Here is a 12109-nt window from a genome sequence, read left to right on the forward strand (position 1 = left end):
CTCCAATCTTCATGTTACTTTGGATTTATAGAGAAAAGTATTATCTACTAGAAGAACTGTGTGTCCAAGGAACAAGTGTGATCTTTGTAAATTAAATTTTCTTAATTAATACATTCTGTTAGTCTAGTTTCCCTGAGAAACTACCAACCTTCAAGCAAATTCTGTTTTTTTTAAAATGGCCATATACTATCAAAAGTCAAAGTCAGTTAGGAGTTAAAGACGAAGTTGGAGTCAAATCATAGACCTTGCTGTAAACAGCCTTCAAAGGGCTGAGGACAGATTCTCCCAGCACAGGTCCTACATTGCGCTGCTGTAAACAGAACTGAAGCCCTTTGCCGAGCTAAGCTAAGCAGGGTTGTAATTAAATATGTCTTTGCTATTCACGCATCATAACTGCATATGAACAAACTTTACATTAATCTATATGAGACAACCATCAACCTGTTCTTCCTGAGGTATAAATCGAAATGACCTATAAATACACCAAGCATTTTCATATATTCTGTGGTTGGGAGGGGATATAGAAAGACAGTTATTCTCCTGCTGAAATCCAAGTTCCTGTGCTAGTTTTTTGCTTTATCTCTAAAAGGAAATATTTCAAATATTTCTTTTCTAGTGATGCACAGCTGAAACTAAGTAACAGTAGCTTGTAAACCATTATGTATCTACGCTGCATTTATTAACTTAGGAACTCTGTGATGGGACTGACTTCTTTAAGAAGATTTGGAAAGTTCACTCAAGAATATCTGCTTAGATTTTTGATTGCTCAAGTGGCAAGAGTAATAATCTCCATTTTTTATCTTATTTACATGTCAGAAATTGTCATGAAGCTACCAAAGGCTGGTAACGTTCCTCAAGCATTTCAATATGATAGTCACCTACACATGTTTAATCAAAATTCTATACTTAACATGAATACTATGTATTTTGGACATTGGACTACTCTAGTACTGTGGTCTCTGTGCTCCAAAAGTCTCCTAAGGCGCCACTCCAACACTATAAAGAACTCCTAACCAATCATTTGATATGTTCAAATTCACTAATCTCTAATGGCTGTTCAGTGGCTTAGGTGAAATGAATTGATGGTTTCAGTCCAGTTCCTAACTGATCATATGTCCACATGACAAACCACAGTTGGCATTATTGTTTGCCATGTAGTCAGAGTCTCCATGGATTGAAAGGATGATGGCGATTGAGCTTTATTACCCTAATTTGTAGTCCCTCAAAATCACAATTGAGGTACGTTGTCCTCCATTGGGAGAAACTTGTACTGCCTGTAGCTTGGATAAATGGGTAATTTCAATCTCCAGATTTAATGTTTTGGAATTTTCCTTTTTTTTTTTTTTTAGAGTACAGTATTCTAATCCTAGATGGTATGAGCATTTGCTTTTCCCCATCTGTAAAATGGAAATAATTATATTAACCTCCTTTGTAAAGCACTGTGAGATCTACTGGTGAAAAGCACTATAGAAGAGCTACATGGTGTAGTTATTTATCATTCCAGAGCAGTGCTTCTCAAGCGGTGATCCGTGAACCGCTGACAGTCCATAGAGCCCATCCTGATCATTCACAGAACGATATATTTTGAAAAATGGGCAGTGAGAGAATTGGTGTGTTGGGAGGAACATGAGAAAATTTCTCTCTTATAAATTGGTTTATAGAATGATAAAGTGGGAGACGCTTAAGAGAGAGTTTGTTTGACCAGTCTTACATTAATAAGTTACAGATATTTGTTGAGGCAAATGCGGTTATGCATGCAGTTATTATTACCTGTTTGCATAGAGTTGAGTGTGTATTCTAATTATAACATTCCTTGCAACCAGTTTAATGGGAATGAGACTATCACTCTTTTTCTTCTTAATATATGCAGATTAAAAAAAATAAAATACAAAAGCTTGACTCAATTAACTGCAGAACATATGATAAATAACTAAACACCTTGAAATTGTTGTGAATATGTCTAAAGAATTTAAGTTCCACCCCAACACATGCTTCAACGAAGGGAATGCGTTTGCTCTTTATTCAATAAGCTTGTGAATTCAGGCTTTATCATGGAACTTCCTCAAAATATATTGAATTGTAACAACACACAATGAAGCTCTTTTTCTTTATACATCACCAACTCTGACATGAACTGTACCCACTTATTCAGATCCAAAGTTGGAGTAAACTCCTCTGGTAAAGTTATGAAGTGAGTGGTTGAAAGAAATGGTTATTCTGGAAGAATAATGAAAAAAAACAGTCATCGACAAGTATATCTTGACGTTTGATCTTGGAACTTCCTTCCATCCTGCTGGGGCACTGGTTTGGAGAGAGTAGCGTCTCACCCATTGAATCAACAACACAAGTTGCATCACCATCTGGGATTTATTTGGCAGTCATCCCATTCAAGTATTGAGTGGGCCTGATGCATTCTAGTTTCTGAGAGCTGACAAGATCACTGCTGGAGGTAGCATGTATCTCCTACACATTATTAAAACCTTACTAGACATATTTTCCCATAGGTCTCTCTTGTCCATCCTATCTAGCAACAGCCTTGACTATCAGTGTTCTGGCCCTGTCAGTCAGGAAACAAGATCTGTCAATGAACCGCAGCACAAGTTGCTAGATCAGCCCCTGTCCCTCAGACTTCCAAAGTAGGAAAGAGTAGAATAAGAATAGGTAGCCTACTTCAAGCAGCACTCCCTGAGACAAGGCTGGAGGTATAGGAGAGGGCTACAAAAAACTGATGAATCATAGAATATCAGAGTTGGAAGGGACCTCAGTAACATTTCCTTCTTATGTGTGTCCCTCTTCTCCCATCTTATCTAACAATAGCCTTCACTAACAGCAGATGTAACAGGCAATAGAAACCTCATGATAGAGCATGGAATACCACCCTTCCAAATTTGGAATCCACTTCAGACATCAAGTCCAATCAATAATGGCAGATGAATATGAAAGAGGAGTGCCGGGTGGGCACCTTGCAGATATAGAAGATACCTCAGACTTCCAAGCCTATGAGGAAAGCATGCTGCAGGAAGTTGATAAAATTTGGACGCAGCCTCTGAGCCTGGTTGAAAATTGACAGGATGCAGTGCTTTACCCATTGGGCAAGAGAAGTCTATGAAAAAGCAGATGACCAATGAGCAATCAATCTTTCCTTAAATAGCTACTGTCTCTTTAATTAACACACAGTTGCTCCCATTAAATCTAAATGCTATATTATTTCAAGCTTTTTAAAATGCTAGTGAAAATTCCTTAATTCACCTACTTTTGAGCTTTAGTTTCTGTTCTCTGTAATATTCCAAGGCAGTCTGGATTTATCCCCACTCGCTAACCAAGCCAAATTAAGAACCAGGTTAGCTGAATCCATGTTTAAACGTGTTTCCATAATTCTGTTTGAACCTCAGTGTGGACAAAGCCAATCAGATGTATTATCACTTTATACCACATATCTTTCTATGCACAAATGTGAACTCATATAATTTTGTGAGCACATCTCAGCGGTTCTCAAACTTCATTGCACTGCAATCCCCTTCTGACAACAAAAATTACTACACGACCCCAGGACAAGGGACTGAAACCTGAGCACACCCAAGCCCTGCTGCCCCAGGCAGGAGAGCCAAAGCCAAATCCCATGGGCTTCATCCCCATGGGAGGGTAGGACCTGTAACCTGAGCCCGCCACCCAGGGCTGAAGCCGAAGCTTGAGCCCTGCCTCCCAGGGCTGAAGCCTTCGCCCCCAGGCAGTGGAGCTTGGCCTTCGGCTTTGACCCCAGGCCCCAGCAAGTCTAACACCAGCCCTGGTGACCCCATTAAAACAGGGTCATGACTCACTTTGGGGTCCTGACCCACAGTTTGAGAACCGCTAAGCTATTGGTTTCTTGACAGTGAGTTAGAACAAATTTAAGCTCCTATGAGATGTGTTAACAAAGAGACAGCAGTTGTTTAAGTGAATGCAACTATTTCATAGTCCTGTATTAAATATAGACTATTGTTCTGTAAAGATGACCAGTCTTTTGCTAGAAGCAGTTCTTACTTGTGAAGTTAAGTATGGTATTTTGCAGGGAAGGATGCTGGTACAGGGAGGTTAACTCCATCATTAACCAGAAAGAGGATGGATAATCACCATCATGTCCGCATGTGATCCCACCAATTGTAAGCATGCAGAAATTATAGTCTTCACATGGGTATTCCAGTCACTGCTGCCTCTCTAGTTTTCATGCTCTTATTGTGTCCTGAAATCACCCCTATGTTTGAACTGATTTTTAAGGAAGTGTGGAGAGCAGTATTTGTTTTCAGACTGACATCAGATCAGTCTTGCACCAAAGCTTAATTTAAATGGCACCTTACGATCAGTGGAGGAATGAAGTACGGTGTACTCTCTTGTTCTGAAGAAAGCCTGCACCTGAATAAAACTGCCACATCTGTCAGTGGTATCATCTGCTGTTTGCGTCTTGAGAGAGTACATCAGGGTCTCCACAGGTAAGCCCAGTAAAATGGCTACACTAAACACAGCAGTGAGTTTGAAATAAGTGAGATTTGTTTTTAGTTCTAGCAATAGAATATTTCCAAACCGTTGCCTCGTCAACTTCACAGTGTGTTTTCAGTGGCCACAGTGTTACTGATTTTAATGTTGCTTCCAAGAGGGTCACCTCTATTCGCCACTTTTGTGTAAAGGCTCAACTCTTGCTTCCGGGGCACTGTGCAAAATGCAGTTTCATTTGTGTGGTAATTATCTGCCAAAGAAGCATAAAAAAAAATCAAGATTAACTGTTGAAAATAATTCTTAAAGTATCAAGAAATCAACAAAGGAAACAATGTTTGGCAGCTGCCCTGCTGCTTGCTGAGACCACAATATGGTCCTTCAAATATATCCCATTGCAGCTTTAAAAAAAAACCCAGAAGAATACGAGAGGCTTTTCTTGCAGCAATAAAGAACAAATACAATATTAAACAACAGGAAATAAAGGAAGGATTAATTGCAGGTACAAACTACAAACCAGAAGTCTAATGTTATTCATGCCTGCAGCTCTCTTGACATCAGAAGAGGACATAGAATTAATGCCTAGTGTATAATACACTCTGCAACCTCCTATAGTGAAAATTGATCCTTGGGGTGCTACATATTTTCATCAAACTCTATTTAAACCCTAATGTTGCTTTTCCACCTGTGAGAATGGCAAAGCTGTGCCAATGAAAACTAAATCTTATGCTACCAGAGGAATCTATTCCAGCGTTGCTGAGTTCTAAAGTCCTTGATTTGGGGTGGAGTGAGTATTTTGTAAGTTACTAAGCCTGTCCGCAAACTAGGTACCTTTACGTGTCTCAGTGTTTATTCAAAATGTCTTCTGCATTTAAAATATTTTAATACTTGCTTAATAAATAAGACACATTGGGGTTTTCGCCTCTTGGCACTGATGTCAAGAGTGACAGCTCTGGTCAGACGGGACTCTTCTGGTTAGCCCCAAAACAGCAGTCAGCCGCTTTCCCACCCTTTTCCAGCAGATGTAACTTTAACCTCCCCTGGCGGGACTACTCCTAGGAGTGACAGAGCAATTTATGCTCCATAGCCCAGTCACTTTTTGATCTTTTTGCTCAGAATGCCAGCAAGGGGCCAAGGAGTCTCAGTTATTATAGTGGTGCTGCAGTGCATATCCTTGTCCACTAGCAACTAAGCTAAGTCCCTACCAGCCCACTGCACATAGAACACTGAACAGCCTTCACAAGGTAACAAATTTTGGTCACTGGCAAATTGGGCCAGATTAATTCTTGAACTGGATGGAGCAGCTGTGCCTGCTGGAAGGACTCACCCCAACAGAGCAAGAGGTGGGGCACCTCTTCTGAGGTTCTGATTGGAAAGGGCAGCTGTAAAATCTAGCTGCCGCTCCATTAGAGCCCTGCCAGCTAATGCCAAAATGTTTGTATGTTTTGACCAACCTGGGCTGAGTGACCATCCCCACTTGGATGACTGTGTCCACTGGCTCTGAGCCCACCAATAGAATAGAGGTTGCAGACAGCTTGCTCCCCTGTGCCCCCAACTCTAGGTGGACATAAAAGGCTCCATATCCCATAAACTATATCCTGAGCCATCCAGTCTTCCCAGTCATTCTTGCTTGTTTGGAGGGGAAGCAAATTTGAAAATGAAACCCCGGTTCATAGAAATAGTTCAATTTTTGCCTGGTGCTTTTTTCAGTGCCTGTTTTCCTTGTAATAAAATCATAATGCCTTTATTTCGATGGAGAAGGTCCGTGAGCTTGCTGCATTTCAGTTACCAGTATAGATCCTCTGCATTGATATGTTTTCACCACATCCACCAGATGTTTCAGCATCTTCCACTTGCCTCAGGACTGCTGGTTCCAAGCTCAGGTAACCTGCTGATGAACCAGGAAACAGGTTGGCATTTTCTGGTTTCAGCAAGAAGGACATGAGTTTGGGTGAACGAGCATGTGCTGTATGAGTTGGACTCTTCCTATGAAACGCTCTAACAGCGCTTGTAACCATGAAGCAATAACAGCTTCTTTCTAGTGGGGTCAGAAGGCTTAATGGAGCAGTTTCCACACAGTCGTGGATTGTATAAATTATATACCGGGCCTTGGCGTGTCTGGCTGTAATAGTACCTTGGACTCTTATGAATGACTCAGCCTCTGCTTGGGGCTAATTATGGGCAGGTTGCATGAAAAACCCATGCAACTTAACCCTCCCTTGTAACTTCTAGTGAACTGGTATTCATCACCAACATGGATTGCTCACTGCAAAACTGTAACCACTCAGTTACGTGACAGAGGGAGGGGAAGAATTTTCAAAGGGGAGGCTTCAGCCAGCATAAGATTGCTTGATTAGAAGCATAGGATTTTCTCAATAGAATGTCAGTCCACGTAATCTGATTTCCTGTCTCTGGCACTGGCCAATACTGTGGTACTTTTAAGGACAGTGACATTCCCACACCACTTCAGTAATCCAGCTAGTCAATTGTGCAATGACTGTACATGGGGGCTGAGGATCCTCTGATACTCACTGACAATCAGTTTACACCCTCAAGATGGGGGTTTGATTACACATATCTTAGTTTGCATAACAGTGTTTATGAATGGGTCATAACGTTACTCAGCCCCTTTTAAAATTCCGTCCCTGTGTTCATCACTGTGACCTAGTTTGGCAGTAAGTTCCACATGGTAACTGCACAGTATTTCCTTTTGCCCGCTCTAAAAGCAATATTTCCTTTTGTCCGCTCTAAAGGTATCATGAAAGTGCCGAAGGCAGATTTTATGCTTGAAGGTAGGCATCTGAAGATAACTCCTCTTGACACTGTAGAGCTTGCCAGCATCACATGGAGTAGAATTTTCCCAGAGATTAATTTTACTGAGAACAATTTCTCCTACCTCTTCTAGAACATAGTGTTATACTCAGGACAGGGATGGCAAAAGAATACTTGTGTATGAAGCACTGTCACTTGCATAGGATTGTGGGAGCTGTAAAATATATTTCGGTGAGTTCAAGGGAAGCTTCAGAATGTTGCCCTTAGCCCTTCATGGACTGGGTCTACACGAGACTTTTTTGCAAAATGTTCCTTCCACCCCAAGGCATCTCTAGTAGTGTGAGCTCTAGTGTGCATAAAGTTCCTGCAACCACCAGTGTGTTTGCCACCATCTTGTCTGGCCTTGCCCTGAGCAGCTCTAAACAACATGTTGGTATGAAATGCTAGTGGCATTTGGTATGATGCCAGTTGGTATGAAATGCCAGTGTCTGCTCGAGCGCTTTCACTGTTGGTATCACAGATGGTCCTATTACTGACATTAGCAATGGTCAGAACATTTTGACATAAAAGCCTTCATGTAAGCCACCGGTGGGAGGGAAGGGGGAGGTAATGTCTTCCAACCCAGAAGGCCATGGAAAAATAACAGCATTGCTAACAAAGAATATTTTAAACATCTAAAATATTACTAGCCTTCAGCTCGGCCCTAGAATCATGGAGCCCAAGCTGTCGTCTCCACACCTTGCTTCTCTCCAGGTTACTGCTCTTTGATATCTCTTTTCACACGTTCATTCTGCTTTTCTCCCTCCCTTGCTCCCTCACGCTCTTCTCTGCTTTTCCTTGTCTTTGCCCTCCAATACACTCTTACTTACTCTATGCTGATTCTCCCTCCCATTCCTTTCTCTCCCTGTCCCCAGGGAGAGTCCTAGTGGTCCCTCAGTGCTGACAGGAGAGGGGAACTCCACTACACCTGCACTTTGGAGCTCCAGTCTTGGACCCTGAATCTGAGGCAGCAGATGGGCACCCCAATCTTTCCTGCTCTCCCTATTCTGATTCCTCCCTGTAGTGGTGGGGGTGGGGCAGGGGGTTGGGGAGAAGCAGCCAGGGAGGCTGTGGAAACCTGCAGCTAATTAGGGCGAGGATTGTTAGGAGCCAGATAGGAGGCAGCTGCTGGGGCAGCCCAGATATAAGGAGCTGCCCAGCAGAGCAGAGGGGGGTCTCTCCCTGACAAGCAAGGGAGGAGGACTGGCTCCCAGGGATAGCACCTGAGACAGAGCAGTGCTGGGTAGGTTCAGGGGAGTGGAAGGTGAGCTCTGGCCTATTATCTGCTAGGCTGCGGGCACCTGCCAGAAAGTGCCAAGAAGATGCAAGGGCTAAGGGGAAGTGGCCCAGGGATGATAGGCAAACAAGGGGAGAGAGGGAGGGCGGAGAGGCTGCCGCTAGAGGGTCCCTGCGTCGGGACCCAGAGTAACAGACGGTCCTGGGTCCCCCCCACCTTCCGCCTTGCACTGCACCTAGCCACGGAGGAGCATGGCCAATACAGACTGCAACTTGCTGCTTGCCACATCCAGCGTACCCATTTTACACCCCCGCTCCCCACGCATCTGTCATGTTTGTTTGGCCATCATTCCCCTCGCCTCAGTCACCCACCCAGCCCACACCGCCACCCAAGCAACAAACTGACTGGTCACACCCAAATATCTGTGTCCCTCTCACATTCATTGACATCTACCCAGCCATTCACTTTCTGTCCTGCCTGTTCACCTGCTTGTCATATCAATGTGTGTATCCATCACTTCAGCTCACTTGCATGCAAAACTCCATGTTGTCTAGTCATGGAGACAGAATTGCTGAAAACTCTGAAAATCCCAGAATCTGTGCTAGCTGTGACAAAAGTCGAAGCCTCACCCACTAGTTTGTTATGAAGACAAAGCACCTTTAAAGATAATTCGGAGGGAAATGAGAAATAGGAAGAAGAGAGGAAAATGAAAAGCAGAGAATGGTTAAAGACTTTAAAACTTCAATACATATAACCGGATTTTCAGATCTTCAAATCACAAATGCGGTTGTGTTACAAAAATGTGACTGAGACCCTATTGTCAAATCAGTTCCCTCTTCCCCCACCCCACCTACCTGGGGTCTAAATTGACTAGCTCCATCAAGGAAAAACTGTAATATCTTGGCTTCACTAGGATTTCACAGCAAAATAGCTATCTCCAGTCACCTATCTTGATTTACAAACACACCAGTGAAGGAAGCAGAAATTGGCCCAATATACTTTTAAATCTAATATATTTTAAAATAACTTGGTCTGAGATTGATTGGCAAACAGGAGTGAAAGATTTCAGAGCAGCAGCCGTGTTAGTCTGTATCCGCAAAAAGAAAAGGAGGACATGTGGCACCTTAGAGACTAACAAATTTATTTGAGCATGAGCTTTCGTGAGCTACAGCTCACTTCATCAGCTGCATCCAATGAAGTGAGCTGTAGCTCACGAAAGCTTATGCTCAAATAAATTTGTTAGTCTCTGAGGAGTGAAAGAGTTAAACCTGAGGCTGTATGTAAACTACAGCTTTTGTCAGAATAACTTATGTCACTCAGGGAGTGAGAATTACGCCCCCTTCCAAGCGACATGTGTTACACCAAAAAACGTCAGTGGGGACAGCACTATGTCGGGGAGAGAGCTTCTCCAGCCAACATAGCTACCGCCACTCGCCAACAGGAGTTGGTTGAGATCGGCTACATTGGAGAGCTTACAGCAATGCAGCTGTGCCACTGTAAACTCTCTAATGTAGTCATAGCCCTAGTTCAGTGAAATACTGAGGGTGGTCCAAGGTGATATCTACAAGGAATTAATATCAGCACAAATACAGTCGCAAAAGTCAAGATACTTCTTATCCTGAGCAGTCCATTTGCAGGAGCTTCCTGCATACCGCCACCACGCTGTACAAAAATAAGAGTTGTTTTGAGGTTTGTCTAAATTGTCTTGCACCTGATCGTGCCACTCAGATTAAATCTCACAGACAAAACAAGCTGTTTGGGAGACAGACCAAAGAAGCCTTTATAGAAAAGAAAAATATAAACACTCGGCAAACTGTGATTAACTTCTGAAAGCAAAACACTCTCTGGCCTTATTGTTTGTTTCTAGCAATCTCTCAAGCGCCCACCAGACCCCCACTCGGGGTACAATCTCTTATGCCCCCATCACAACATTATTGCTGACAATGGCAAATTTGTGTTTTCTTTCCTTTTGTTGTGGCTTGCTTTTTACTTTTTATTTTTCTGTTTGTTTTAGTAAAGGCTGAGTCTGGCCCATTTCTTGTACCCAGCTTCCTTTCATTGTGCGTATTCCTGTATCCAGCTGCTTGCACCTGAACTTGGCTTCAGTTCTTGCCCCCTTTTTCCCTCTCCACCGACACACACACACACACACACACAGCTGCTGAAAGTGCCTGCCTCTGCTTCTAGCATTTCACTGCCGCCAGCAGCAGCAGCACCACATGAGGGCTGATGTTATCCTCTGAACGGTGTCCAGATGAGCGTGGGGAGAAGCCATAAAATAGTGCTTACTCAAGGGTTCTGGCTGCCAATTGTGCTGCTCTTTTCCATGGAGACCTGAGGGTAGATGCCAAGCCCTCCTTGTGCAGCACAGAGATTATCCTGTCTGGCACAAACTCCCCAAAGCACCAAGAGCACAAATACGTTTATTGCAGGAGTGCCTTAACTTTGTGATGCCAGCCACATGGGCAATATGGCAGGAGCCCAAGGCCCTGCACTTAACTTACATATCAATATATATTTATTTACTCATTTTATTAAAGGGATGGTGTCTGGAAGTTTAGAAACAAATTCAGATTTTTTTTAATAAAGAAAAAGAAAGGGTTGGGGCCAGATACTGATCTCAGTTATACCAATGTCAATCTGGAACAACCCACTGAATTCAGGTGAGTTACTGCAGACTGCCTTTGGTCTTACTAGCTGCAAAATTTGCCCCCTAAATAGAGAGGAACTGGTTATACAACTTTTTTTCTTTTTATAGTTTCTTTTATAGGTCTATAGTTTTTGTAGTTCTTTTATAGTTCAAGTGCAACATACATTTTGGCTAGGTTTACCCAATAGAAAACAAACAGCATTAAATGGGAAAAGAAAGTGAGAGTTTAAAAAATTCTTCCCGCATTAATTGTGTATGGTACACAGTAATGGAATTTGGATTTTTTTTTAAATTAACTTGATGATTTCCCTTTAGTTTAGACATAGTGTTCATTTCATGCATCTTAAGAATTTAAAACAGTGGGCCCAATTGTACTCTCTGTTACACCAGAAAATACAAATTCGGATTTACTGGATTCACTAGTGTAACCGACGGTAAAATTTTGTCCAATAGTTCAGAGTAGTTTTGTCCAGTAGTTAAAGAACAGTGGGGCAAATAGGTCAAGCAATCAGTTAATCTGGTGGAAACAAATCTAAGGTCTGATCCTGCAGTCAGGTCTGCCAGTGTATCTCAGCATGGAAATGGGAGTCCATTCTACTGGATCCAGTTATCGAGTTTGGGGCCATAATGGCAAAAGACATTAAATACCAAAAAGGAAGATGGTATTGACATGGGAGGAGAAGCCCTTAATCGGAAAAACATGGACATCAATGGTACTTAAGCATATTCTTAAAGTTAAGCACATACTTAAGTGCTTCCTGAATATGGATACTTTCCAGATTTAGGACCAGAAGACCTTGAAACTAAGTTACACAAGGGATGAATTAGGCCCACTGTATTCAATCATAATAGCTGCTTCTCCTTGTTTGTTTGTTTTTTAATTTATTTATGTATTTATTTATTTTTGGTAGAAGACAAAGTTGCTCGTTGGTGGATTTCACCAG

The sequence above is a fragment of the Lepidochelys kempii genome, chromosome 3 (assembly GCF_965140265.1).
Source record: "Lepidochelys kempii isolate rLepKem1 chromosome 3, rLepKem1.hap2, whole genome shotgun sequence".
Classification (NCBI taxonomy): domain Eukaryota; kingdom Metazoa; phylum Chordata; order Testudines; family Cheloniidae; genus Lepidochelys; species Lepidochelys kempii.